At 41.8% G+C, this 13,154-nt stretch overlaps 1 protein-coding gene and 1 non-coding gene across 3 annotated transcripts in view; both read right to left on the reverse strand.

Moving 5' to 3' along the window:
- The window catches only part of PPP3CA (protein phosphatase 3 catalytic subunit alpha), a 418,818-nt gene that overhangs the window by 313,842 nt on the left and 91,822 nt on the right, over nucleotides 1–13,154 (reverse strand). The gene's annotated exons all lie outside the window — the stretch shown is intronic.
- LOC119947771 lies at nucleotides 2,323–2,460 on the reverse strand. Its single transcript, XR_005456567.1, has one exon. It is a non-coding gene; the product is annotated as a small nucleolar RNA SNORA7 (small nucleolar RNA).

A 13,154-nucleotide genomic window follows, 5' to 3' on the forward strand; every position in this document is an offset into this window, starting at 1 on the left:
ACCCAGGACCTCTGACTCCCAGGCATGCTGTGTTCAGAGCACTGTATTAAGCGCTTGATGTTTCTCATGATTCTAGGTTTGGATTCTATTTCACAATAATTCTTTGCTCACAGTTTAGAAGAGCGACAAATTAGTTAGGATCCTCGGCTTTAAAAGATCTTTAGGAACATCATGTCTAGTCTCATCCCACATGACTATACTGATGTTCAGAACCAGCAGCCCTGTCATCATCATTGATATTTACTGAGCACTTATTGTGTGCAGAGCACTGAACTCCATGCTTAAGAGAGTACAAGAGAGCTGTACAAGAGAAGTGGTAGAACAGTTCCCTGCCCACACTGGGCTTCCAGTCTATGGGCCAGCATGAATGAAATATTTAATCTTCCCACATATAGTGTCATCTGATTAATAATAGTAAAAATAATAAAATAAATTGTATTTGTTAAGCACTCACTATGTGCCAGGAACTGTATTTAAGCACTGCAAGCAAATCAAGTTGAACACACTTCCTGTCCCACGTGGGACTCACAGTTTCAATGCTCATTTTACAAATGAGGGAACTGAGGCATAGAAAAGTGAAGGGATTTGCCCAAGGCCACATAGAAGACAAGTAGTGGAGCTGGGATTAAAACCCATGACTTTCTGGCTCCCATGCATGTGCTGTTTCTCACTACACCATGCTACTTCTCGAGGAGTCTTTCAAGGAACTTCCTTCAGTTTTGTTAAAGAATTTACTCATGAGTTTAAAAAAAAGTCCCAATGATTGGGAATTTCCTACCAATTATTTGGACATGCTAGCCATGATGTGTCACAGCAGCCACCCCTGTAGAAAAAGTCATGCATAAGTACTGCCCTGGGCATGTATTTTTTTGTTTTGTTTTGTTTTTTAAGGTATTTTGCTAAGCATTTACCATGTGCCAGGCACTGTACTAAGCTCTGAGGTAGGTCCAGGCTATTCGGGTTGGACACTATCCCTGTCCCACATGGGGCTCACAGTCTTAATCCCCATTTTACAAATCAGGTAACTGAGCCACAGAGTAAGCAAAGTGATTTGCCCGAGGTCACAGAGCAGACAAGTGGCGGTGACGGGATCAGAACTCGGGTCCTTCTGACTCCAAGAGCCCAGGCTCTCTCCATTAGGCCACACTGCTAATTTTACTTTCTGTAAAGGAAGCAATTGTCCTAAAGTAGAGCACTGCCCAGAGACCTGCATATGAGTTTAGATACGCATGATTAACCATGGGCTTTGCAGAGTCCCAACTCAATTACAAAATCGTTTTAAGAATCCTTACACACATACATATGAAACAATAATATCTCGTTCAGAATTGTTAAAGGAAGTCTTGGGTTACAACGCTGGGTTTTTCAGAAGGGCCACGAGAAGTGAAATAGCAACATCAGGTCTTTATAGAATTACATGTATTTTTTTAACAAAGCTTTTTCATATGTGAAGGATGGATGAAGAGAAGAAAGCAGGAAGCAAATCTGAAACTTCTTTATTTATATTAATGTCTGTCTCCCCCACACCTAGACTGTAAGCTCAATGTTGGCAGGGAATCTATCTAGTGACTCTGTTATTTTGACATACTGCACTCTCCCAAGCACTTAGTACAGTGCTCTGCATAAAGTAAGCATTCAATAAATACCTCTGATTGATTCACTCATAAGCATTTATTAGCATATGAAGCATCTAACACCCCTTTTATTTCCAGTAGGATTCTAGTAAAATCACCAAACAGGCACAGGACATTAATATAAAAAGCTACCCCTTTATATTATATAAATAATATAATTCACACCAAGCCCCTCTGCAGTTTAGGACATAACAAAAAATAAAGCTTTTAAAATTGTGTTCAAAGAACTCAGTCTGTAGCAATGGCATATTGCTCAGTAGGCATTAGAGGTCCTGGCCTGGAATGGAAAATTTGGGGTGTGGGTGTGGTGGTGGGTGGCAATTGCAAAATTAGTTCAATAAAGTAAAATAAATAGTTTTATCATTTTTCATAATTTAGAATGAAAATTCTTATGGGCAAAAATTAGTTTAGCATCCTATAATAAACACTGTGGCATTTGTTAAGCGCTTACTGTGTGCTAAGTGCTTGTCTTAAGCCGTCGAGTTGTCTCTGACCCATAGTGATGCCATGGACACATCTCTCCCAGAATGCCCCACCTCCATCTGCAATAGTCCTGATAGTGCATCCATAGACTTTTCTTGATAAAAATACAGAAGTGGTTTACCATTGTCTCCTTCAGCGCAGCCAACTTGGGTCTCTGCCCTCGACTCTCTCCTGTGCCGTTGCTGCCCAGCATAGGGGAGTCTTGACTTGTAGCAGATTGCCTTCCACTCGCTAGCCACAGGCCAAGCTAGGAATAGCATGAGTAAACCTCTGCTTGACTCTCCCTCCTATAGTTGAGGCTGGTAGGGTACCGGAAACTCTCCAGGTGCGATCCCGAGAGGGGGTGCTAAGTACCAGGGTGGATAAAATACGATTAAATGAACAAAATACAACAAAATCAGACACGGTTCCTGCCCAACAGAGGCGGGAAAACAGTTTTATTCAGGTTTTACCTACCAAAAAAATGAAAAATTAGATCAAATTCCAAAATTGTTGACATCAGTAACCTCTGTCTCACAGTTGTTTTATTTGTGTAAGCCCCAGAGGGTAAACAACTCTCATTCCTGTATTATTAAAGGCACATCTCCTCTAAGAAGCTTTCCCTAAGTCCTCATTTCCTCTTCTCCCACTCCCTTCTACGTCAACCTTGCACATGGTTTTGCTCCCTTTATTCACCCCTCCTTCAGCCCCACAGCACTTACAAATCTGAAATTTCTTTATTTATATTAATGTCTGTCTCCCCCCTAGACTGTAAACTCACTGTTGGCAGGGAATGTATCTAGTGACTCTGTTCTTTTGGCATACTGCACTTTCCCAAGCACTTAGTACAGTGCTCTGCACAAAGTAAGCATTCAATAAATACACTGCTGTGAGCATTTATTAGCATATGAAGCATGTAACACCCCTTTTATTTCCAGTAGAATTCTAGTAAAATCACCAAACAGGCTACCCCTTTATTCACAAAAAAGAGCTCCCCTATTCAAACTATTCCTGAAAAAAAAGGCCTCCTTAAAGAATCTGGGTACCGGAGGAAAACTGACCTGAAGAACTTGAAATTCTGAAAACAGCTTTCAATTCCTTTTCCACATCCTGACCCATTTCACGGCTTTCGCCAGAGCTTGTTTCCTTCAGGAATTCAACTTTAGTTTGGTCATAATCCGAACCTGGCTCTCTGAGCGATGGTCAAATCATGACACTATCACGGCAAACCTGGAGCTTTATAACTTTCATGAAAATATGCTCTGTCTCCCCCATGGCTTCGTGGAAAGAGCAAAGGCCTGGGAGTCAGAGGGCCTGGGTTCTAATCCCAGCTGTGCCACTTGTCTGCAGTGTGACCTTGTGCAAGTCAATAAACTTCACTATGCCTCAGTTTCCTCTACTTGGGCTGTGAGCCCCATGTGGGACCTGATTACCTTGTATCTACCCCAGCGCCTAACACAGTGATAGGAGACATGATAATAAGCACTTAAACACCACAATTACCGTTATCATTATTATCATCATGGAGTCTACCAATTTCATTATACTGAACTCTTCCAAACCCATAGTACTCTGCAGACAGTAAACGTTCAATAAACACCATTGATGGACTGATTGATGTGCTTAGCTTTCAAGAAAGACAGCAGGGAGAAAGAGGTCGGACCTGTCTCTTAGATACGTTGATAAACATAAACTCTGGGAGCAGAATTTATCTCTTGGAGTTTCTTTTGAATATGGTTGGGAGAAGCAGAATGAAAAATAAGGTGTGTGTGAATTCCCTAGTCAAATGATAAGCCACTTCAAAACAGTGCCAGGCTGTACAAACACAACTTGACACTAGATAAGATCTCACCTACAGGTATCCTCACCAGCTGAAGCTAATCACCTTCACATGTTGGATAAGAACCCACCAATGGAATGAAGTAATCTAGATGAACAGATCAAGCTAAGTGATCCAGGTGAATAGAATAACAACTGTGGTACTTGTTATGTGCTGTGTATCAAGCACTGGAATAGACACAGGGTAATCATATCGATCACTTGATCAATCAATGGTAGTTATTAAATATTTACTGTGTGTAGAGCATTGTACTAAGCGCTTGAGAGAGTACCAATACAATTGAGTTGGCATACGCAATCCCAGCCCAAGCTGTGTGACCTTGGGCAAATCACTCTACTTCTCCCTGCCTCAGTTACCTCATCTGTAAAATGGGGGTTGAGGCTGTGAGCCCCACGTGGGACAGAGACAGTGTCCACCCCGATTTATTTGCATCTACCCCAGCTCTTAGTATAGTGCCTGGCACATAATAAGTGCTTAACAAATACCATAATTATTATTATTATTGTTATTATTATTATTACAGTCCACGGGGGAGGCGAACATTAAAAAAAGAGATGGGGAAATAGTAGAGCATTTCAGATATTCCGATGGCAGTGTACCTTTATGAAAAGAGGGAAAACATTACTGGGAAGTCAACCTCACCCCTCTTTTTGGAAAATACTCATTTTTGACATATGGAAAAAGGGAAAAGGTGGAGGTGGAAATAGTGTGTTAAATTCAGTTGTATATGGAAGTAGGAGGCAGTATGTCCTCGTGGAAAGAACATGGATCCAGGAATCAGAGGACCTGAGTTCTAAGTCCAGCTCCGCCACTTTTCTGCTGTGTGAAAAGTGGGGCAAGTCACTGAACTTCTCTGTGTCTCAGTTACCTCACCTGAATAATGGGGATTGAAGCTGTGAACTCCACGTGTGACCTGGACTGTGTCCAACCTGATTATCTTGTATCTAAGAAGCAGTGTGGCTCAGTGGAAAGAGCACGGGCTTTGGAGTCAGAGGTCATGGGTTCAAATCCCACTCCGCCACTTGTCAGCTGTGTGACTTTGGACAAGTCACAACTTCTCTGTGCCTCAGTTACCTCATCTGTAAAATCGGGACTGTGAGCCCCCCGTGGGACAATCTGATCATCTTGTAACCTCCCCAGCACTTAGAACAGTGCTCCGCACATAGAAATCACTTAATAAATGCCATAATAATAATAATTATTATTATTATTATTATCTACCCCAGTGCTTAGTATACTGTCTGGCTTGCCAAATTCCATAAAAAATTCAAGTCACTAAATGACTTTAATTATGTGAAAAGAAAAGTGAGGCAACGTTTACCCCACTATGTTTCCTCTCCTGAAAATTTTTCCCTGCTGTGAAGCAGCATCAACACATCTCTTAGTTTAGCAATTTCCTTCCCCATTCCTTTCAAATGTTCCATCTTAGCGTCACTCATTCATTCAATCGTATCTATTGAGCTCTTACTGTGTGCAGAGCACTGTACTAAGCACTTGGAAAGTACAATTCAGCAACAGAGACAATCCCTGCCCACACTGGGCTTACAGTCGAGACATATATCTAAACAAGTAAACAGGCATCACTAGCCTTCCCTGACCAAGATGACCATTCCCAAACCAGTTCTAATGCCTTGCAGTCCTTCATGTCCAGGACCTCAACCCCTAAGAATCCCAAGCAAATCTAACCCTCAAATTTTATTTTCATATGCAAATACAAATATGCAAATAATGAAAATGAAAATGTCCCATCATGTTGATTAAACAACAAAATCTCAGGAATGAGATCCTTAAATGTGGCGCCTTAATTGATAAGACTGCTATCATTAGTCCTTCAGGATTATTATCAAAAGATGACATTTACTTCAATAAAGTTACGGAGTCGAGCCTAACTGCTCAAGGGCCTCCGGGGAACTACAATTAAGCAAAACCTCAGAATTTCAAAATCCAGTGGAGCTCAACAAGAATAATGTGAAGGGAAGTTGCCTTTTCCTGAGTCCTTCCGGACTACAAGAGGCTCCAGAGTGAGAGAAAAGAGGGAGAAGATAAATCAATGGCATTTATTAGGCACTTACTCTGTGCAGAGCACTGTACAAAGCACTCAGGAGAGGACAAGAGTTAGCAGTCACGATCTCTGCCCTCAGGGGACTTACAATCTAGAGGGTGAGACACTAAAATACATTACAAGTCGGGGTGGCAGAACAGGTATGGAAGTGCTGTGGGGATGGGGAGAGCAGCAAAGTATTTAGAGGGTGAGGAGCCCAGTGAATGGTTGACATAGGAGGGAAGAGAGAGACAGAAACCCTCATTAAAAAAATTAAAAATAAAACTACAGAGGGGTGCCTACAGAAAGCATTAAAAACCCTTTTGGCTCAGTGAGTGTTCAACCAATATTTAATTAATGATGATGAGTCACCAAAGATTTTCCAGGAAGGTTATACTTAAAGGAATGCTGAGTGAAAAGCCCAAATAAAATGATTTACTGTTTGCCAATTCAAAGAGAGCACTTGTTCAATAATCTTCAGAGTGTTTAGAAGCTTCCAAAAAGTGCAGAGGACTCTCCTCTTAGGCCCTTCTTAATCTGTGGAGCAGATCAATTAATTTGATTTTTCCAACATCAGGCCCAGAGAGACATGTCTTGCCAGGGAACTGCCTCTGGCTTGATTTCTCGGCTTACAGACGGGTCCTTGTAGTAAATCCCAGTGCTCTGGCTTCCAGCACTGTCCTGTGGATTGCCTCAGCAGCCAATGTGTGACCCTCAACCTCCAGAGGGGCCCTGAGTCCTGCAGAGATGAAAACCAGCCCAGGCTTGGAAATCAGAGGACACGGGTTCTAATGTCAGCTCTGTCACTTGTCTGCTGTGTGATCTTGGGCAAGTTACTTCACTTCTCTATGCCTCAGTCCTCTCATCGGTAAAATGGGGATTAAGACTGTGAGCCCCATGTGGAACAGGGACTGTGTCCAACCTGATTATCTTATATCTACCCTAGTGCTTAGAGCGATGCATGGCACATAGTAAGTGCTTAACAAATACTAGCATTATTACGATTATTAATATTATTATAAGGCAGAGCTGGGATTAGAACCCAGACCCTTATGACTCCCAGGCCATTATGCCATGCTGCTTATCAGGGTTCCTACATAATATCATCTAATAATTACTCTCCCCTGCTTCAAAGCCTTATTGAAGGCACATCTCCTTCAAGAGGCCTTCCCTGACTAAGGCCTCTTTTCTTTTTTATCCAATCCCTTCCGTGTTGCCCTGACTCATTCCCTTTATTCATCCCCCCCTCCCAGCCCCACAGCATTTATGTACATATATGTAATTTATTTATTTATATTAATGTTTATCTCCCCCTCTAGGCTGTAAGCTCATTTTGGGTAGGGAATATGTTTGGTACACTGTACTCTCCCAAGTGCTTAGTTCAGTGCTCTGCATACAGTACGTGCTCAATAAATGCAATTGACTGGCTGACTCCAAAAAGGGTTTCTGTTTATCAGGAGCAGAAGAAAGGCGGAATTTGCTCATCTATCATGATTCTTTGATGAACTGGACACTAAGGGGAAGAGTTTGGAAAGCATTTGGGCATCTGTAGGTTCTTAGAATGTGCATGACACAAATCTTTTCTGCATACGTGTCCTCTAGACTGTAAGCTCCTTGTGGGCAGGGAACATTACCAACCATGATTAGTAGCATGGCCTATTGGAAGGAGCACATGCCTGGGAATCAGAGGATCTGAGTTCTAATCCTGACTCTGCTACTTCTCTGCTGTGTGACCTAGAACAAGTCATTTAATTTCCCTGTTACTGCATCTATAAAATGGGTACTAAGACTGAGTCCCATGTGGGACATGGGCTGTGTACCACCTGATTTTCTTGTATCTACCCCAGTTATTACTATAGTACCTGGAACCTGATAAGCACTTAACAAATCCATCAAAATAAAAACTTAAAAAAACAACAAGAAAAAAGCTCCACTGAATTGTACTCTCTATACTCTTGAATTAGTACAGTCCTCTGCACAAAGTAAGCAGTCAATAAATGCCATTGATTAAAAAGTGGTGAAGAAGCATGGCACAGTGGATAGAGCAAGGGCGTGGGAATCAGAAGGCCATAAGTTCGGATTCCTGCTCCACCACTACCTGCGGTATGACTTCACTTCACTTTTCTGGGCCTCAGTTACCTCATCTCTAAAATGGAGATTGAGACTTTGAACATCATGTGTCCAACCCAATTTGCTTGTATTCACCCCAGTGCTTAGTACAGTGCCTGGCACATATTACGTTCTTGACAAATGCCACAGTTATTATTATTATTATGTGTGCATCTACCAGATTGTTAGGAAGGTTCAGTTTGGTTTGTGGGCTTTGTGAGGATGGTTTTAATAAAAGGGGAACTGTTCGTAAGCAGTGGCCCCACCGGTAATGATTACCAAGTGAGAAGAATCTCTTGGTATCCGAATCGGTGATAACATGCTCATGTTACCCAGTATCCTTTGCCATTTCAAGGCAATGCTTAAAATTTAGCTGAGGCATTTCTAAATAAGAACACAACTGGAACTCGCAGGCAACCGGATGTTTGTCTAACTCCCCACGTCCATTGTTTCTGAGAGTGAACCGGACAAATTACAGCTAGGATGGCTCTCACTGATAATGGACGGAGAGACAGACGCACGTTACGGCCCGTGACACACTCGGTATGGAGAAAAATCTAAAGGCACCCTACAGACCACTTGGTGAAAATCTTTCCAGGGCCACCAGAACATAAATCACTTCTCTGAAGGCACCATTACCCTCTTCTGACACAGTGAATGCCATTCTGTGTCACAGAACTCAGTGGCAGAAGCCGAGGCAGAGAGATGCTGGGCATTAAAAAAACAAAAAAGCAGTGTGGTCTAATGGGCAGACCACAGGACTGGGAGTCAGAAGACCTGGGTCCTAATCCCTGCTCTGCCATTTGCCTGATACGGGACTTTGGTGAAGTCACCCAACATCTCTTTGCCTCAGTTTCCTCACCTGTAAAATGGCAATTATAAACCTGTTCATCCTCTCCCTTACACTGCGGGAGACGGACTGTGTCCAATCTGATTACCCTACATCAAACCCAAGTGCTTAGCACAGTGCTTGTCACATATTAAGCACTTAAATACCACAATTATTATAATTATTTTAAGAATACCAAACACAACATATAGGGTGCCATATCCACACTGAACAGAGGACAGGGTAGCTGAACTCTGGACATGGCAGTCAGAAACCAGATTTGGCTTCTGGAAACTAAGTTATAAACTGCAACCTTAAGAAAACCCTTCCACTGAAAAAGGAATCCAATTTCATTGGTCTCTATTAACTGTCACAAAACATGGCCCCTAAAAAACTCTCAGATTTTATTTAAAAGAAGAATCCTTCCTTCATAGAGTCGTAGGCATTTTCCAAATTTCATCTATCACAAACTGGAATTAATTATTCTAACACTGATACTTCTCAAAAGATAAGAAGATGGCACAGCTTTGTGGAAAGAGCATGGGTCCAGGAATCAGAGGACCTGGGTTCTATTCCTGATTCTGCCAACTGCTTGCTGTGTGGCTTTGAGTTAGTCACTTAACTTCTTAATGCTTCAGTTTCCTCAATAGCAACATGGGAAAAATGGCAAAAGTTTACTGTATCAGCCTACTCTCTGATCTCCCATCCTCCTGTCTCTTCCCACTTCAATCCATACTTCACGCCGCTGCCCGGATTGTCTTAGTCCAGAAACGCTCTGGGCATGTTACTCCCCTCCTCAAAATTCTCCAGTGGCTACCAATCAACCTACGCATCAGGCAGAAACTCCTCACCCTCGGCTTCAAGGCTCTCCATCACCTCACCCCCTCCTACCTCACCTCCCTTCTCTCCTTCTACAGCCCAGCCAGCACCCTCAGCTCCTCTGCCACTAATCTCTTCACCGTGCCTCGTTCTCGCCTGTCCCGCCGTCGACCCCTGGCCCACGTCATCCCCCTGGCCTGGAATGCCCTCCCTCTGCACATCAGACAAGCTAGCTGTCTTCCTCCCTTCAAAGCCCTACTGAGAGCTCACCTCCTCCAGGAGGCCTTCCCAGACTGAGCCCCCTCCTTCCTCTCCCCCTCCTCCCCGTTTCCATACCCCCGCCTTACATCCTTCCCTTCCCCACAGCACCTGTATATATGTATATATGTTTGTACATCTTTATTACCCTATTTATTTATTTATTTTACTTGTACAAATTTATTCTACTTATTTTATTTTGTTAATATGTTTTGTTTCGTTCTCTGTCTCCCCCTTCTAGACCGTGAGCCCACTGTTGGGTGGGGACCGTCTCTATATGTTGCCAACTTGTACTTCCCAAGCGCTTGGTACAGTGTTCTGCACACAGTAAGCGCTCAATAAATATGACTGAATGAATGAAAATGGGGGTTAAATATCTGTTCTCCCTCCTATTTACTCTGCGAACCTCATGTGAGACAGGAACTGTGTCCAACCTGATTAACTTGTAACTACCCAGGGGTTAGAACAGTACTTAGAAGAGAGGAGCAGTGTGGCTTAGTGGAAAGGGCATGGGCTTGGGAGTCAAAGGTCATGAGTTCTAATCCTAGCTCTGCCACTTGTTAGCTGTGTGACTTTGGGCAAGTCACTTAACCTCTCTGTGCCTCAGTTACCTCTTCTGTAAAATGGGGATTATCTTAACCTTGTATCTATCCCAGAGCTTAGAACAGTGCTTGGAACAAAGTGAGCACTTAACAAATATCATCATTAATATTATTATTATTACTTGACACACAGGAAGAACTTAAATATACTACTACTACTGATAATAATAATAATAGCAAAGATCAGTGGGAGAGGAGTGTTTGGGGATGCTGAAGAAGAAACTGATTCACTTCAAGTATTTAAATAACTACTTTCACCATCTCTAAACCACAGCACACAAGCAAGGTTCTATCACCAATTATCAATCAATGGTATTTATCGAGTGCTTAATGTGTGCACAGCGCTTGGGAGATCATAAAACAACAGAGTTGGTAGACAAGTTTCCTGCCCACAGAGAGCTTACAATGTTGCTGCACATTCACACAAACACTAAATCCACACAGATCGCCATTTTCCCTGCTAATCACCACACTACAAGTTTCAAGTCAATGGCGTAGGGGACATTCATGAAATACTAAAAAACCCCCAACAAGATTAGAACTACTGACCCCAAATAGAATAAGAGATAAAAAACATTTAAGGACACATTGAGAACTCTATGCCAAAATGTAATCAATAGTCAATTTGCCATATTAAGCAAACTGATTCTGAGAAAATTGTGACAGAGTACCTGCAGATTTTAACCATTTATTGATAAATGTCTAAATTATATTCAGACAGAGAGATTATGTTGAAGGGTCCTCTGTTTTTTAATGTTTCTGGCTGTGAAATGTACACTATCAATTTTGGGCCTGAGGTTCAGTAGAAAGTAGCCAATACATTAAAGGACATAAGTATTGTGGCATGGAAAAGTCATAATTTTCCTTTGTTAAAAGAGACCCTGGATTTAAAACAAGGAAATAAAACCCTTGGTACTCACCCCAAAATGAAAGGGGGAAAAAAAGGAAAATGGAACCCCAATATGGAAGATTATCTATAAAAGCAGAGGAGGATGCAAAAGAATGGACCCATTTTTTTTTCCTGGACCTAGATTGATAATGCATGTTGGTAAATCTGTGATGATGCTAGTAGCTTTGTGGAAAGTTGTGGAGAGCCAGCTATATCCTTGCAAAGGCCTAAGCAGGATATAGCTGGGTCTCCACAGTCAGTCATATTTATTGAGTGCTAACTGTGTGCACTGTACTGTACTAAGTATTTGGGAGAATACAATAAAACAATATAACAGACACACTCCCTGCCCACAGTGAGCTTACAGTCTAGAGGGAAAGAACAAAGGCCTGGGAGTCGGATTACTGGGGTTCTAATCCCAGCTCTGTCACTTGCCTGCTGTGTGACTTTGGGCAAGTCACTTAACTTCTCTGAGCCTTAGTTTCCTCATCTGTAAAATGGGGATAAGACACCTATTCTCATTCTTCCTTGGTGAGTTCCTGTGGGACAAGGACTGGGTCCAACCTTATTATCTTGGATCTACTCCAGTGCAAGGACAGTACTTGGCACATAGTAAGTGCTTAAAAAATACCATAATTATTATAGTTATTGCAATAGTGCTAGTGATTCATAAATTTGCACTTAACTATAATTATTTAACAATCATTATAATAATAATTATGGTATTTATTATGTGCCTATTGTGTGCCCAGCACTGTTCTAAGAGATGAGGTGGTTACAAGATAATCAGGTTTTCCCACGTGGGGCTCACAGTCTTAATCCCCATTTTACAGATGAGGTAATTTAGGCACAGCAAAGTTAAGAGGTTTGCCCAAGGTCAAACAGCAGACCCGAATGATAAACCATGGGGTATTTTTGACGATAGGGCTAGACATACCATCAACTGACTGAAGACCAATAGATGTTCATTAGCACAATCAGATCTTTAAAAAGAAGGGATTCTAGCAAATAATTTAACTGGTGACAGTGATTTTAATTCGTCCAATTTCAGACGTAAATATGTATCGAAAAAACAATTCAACTCATTTTTAGAGTCCAGCCATGGGTTAAGCATGATTACTCTTGATAATCGTATTCCTAACTTTTAGGAATGATTAGCAGGGTTATGCAACATGACCTTGTTTTGACACTGAGTCAAAGTGAAACAACTTTCCCTGAGTTGGTACCCTAAAATTGTGCAAACTTCAGTTTAATTTCCTTTTCAGACTCACTTTTCTCCAATCCAAACATTCATTTTGCCACTTCTCCATTCATTTCTCCCAATACAGATAGCTCCACGGAGATTCTAATGATGATACAAAAAGAGTCTCCCTCTAGACTGTAAGCTCGTAGTGGGCAAGGAATGTGCCCACCAACTCTGTTATACTGTACTCTCCCAAGCACTTAGTACAGTGTTCTGTACCCAATAAGCACTCAAAAAAATCACTGATTGATTGATTGATTGATTGATTGATTAAAAAACCACAAGCACTTTGAGATTCCAATGACCAACACTGGGGACAATTATCATTCAAGAGAGATTTTTTTTTAATGGCATTTGTTAAGTGCTTACTATGTGGCAGACACTCTACTAAGCGCTGGGGTAGATACAAGCTAATCAGGTTGGGCGCA

Source organism: Tachyglossus aculeatus, chromosome X5 (assembly GCF_015852505.1).
Source record: "Tachyglossus aculeatus isolate mTacAcu1 chromosome X5, mTacAcu1.pri, whole genome shotgun sequence".
Lineage (NCBI taxonomy): Eukaryota > Metazoa > Chordata > Mammalia > Monotremata > Tachyglossidae > Tachyglossus > Tachyglossus aculeatus.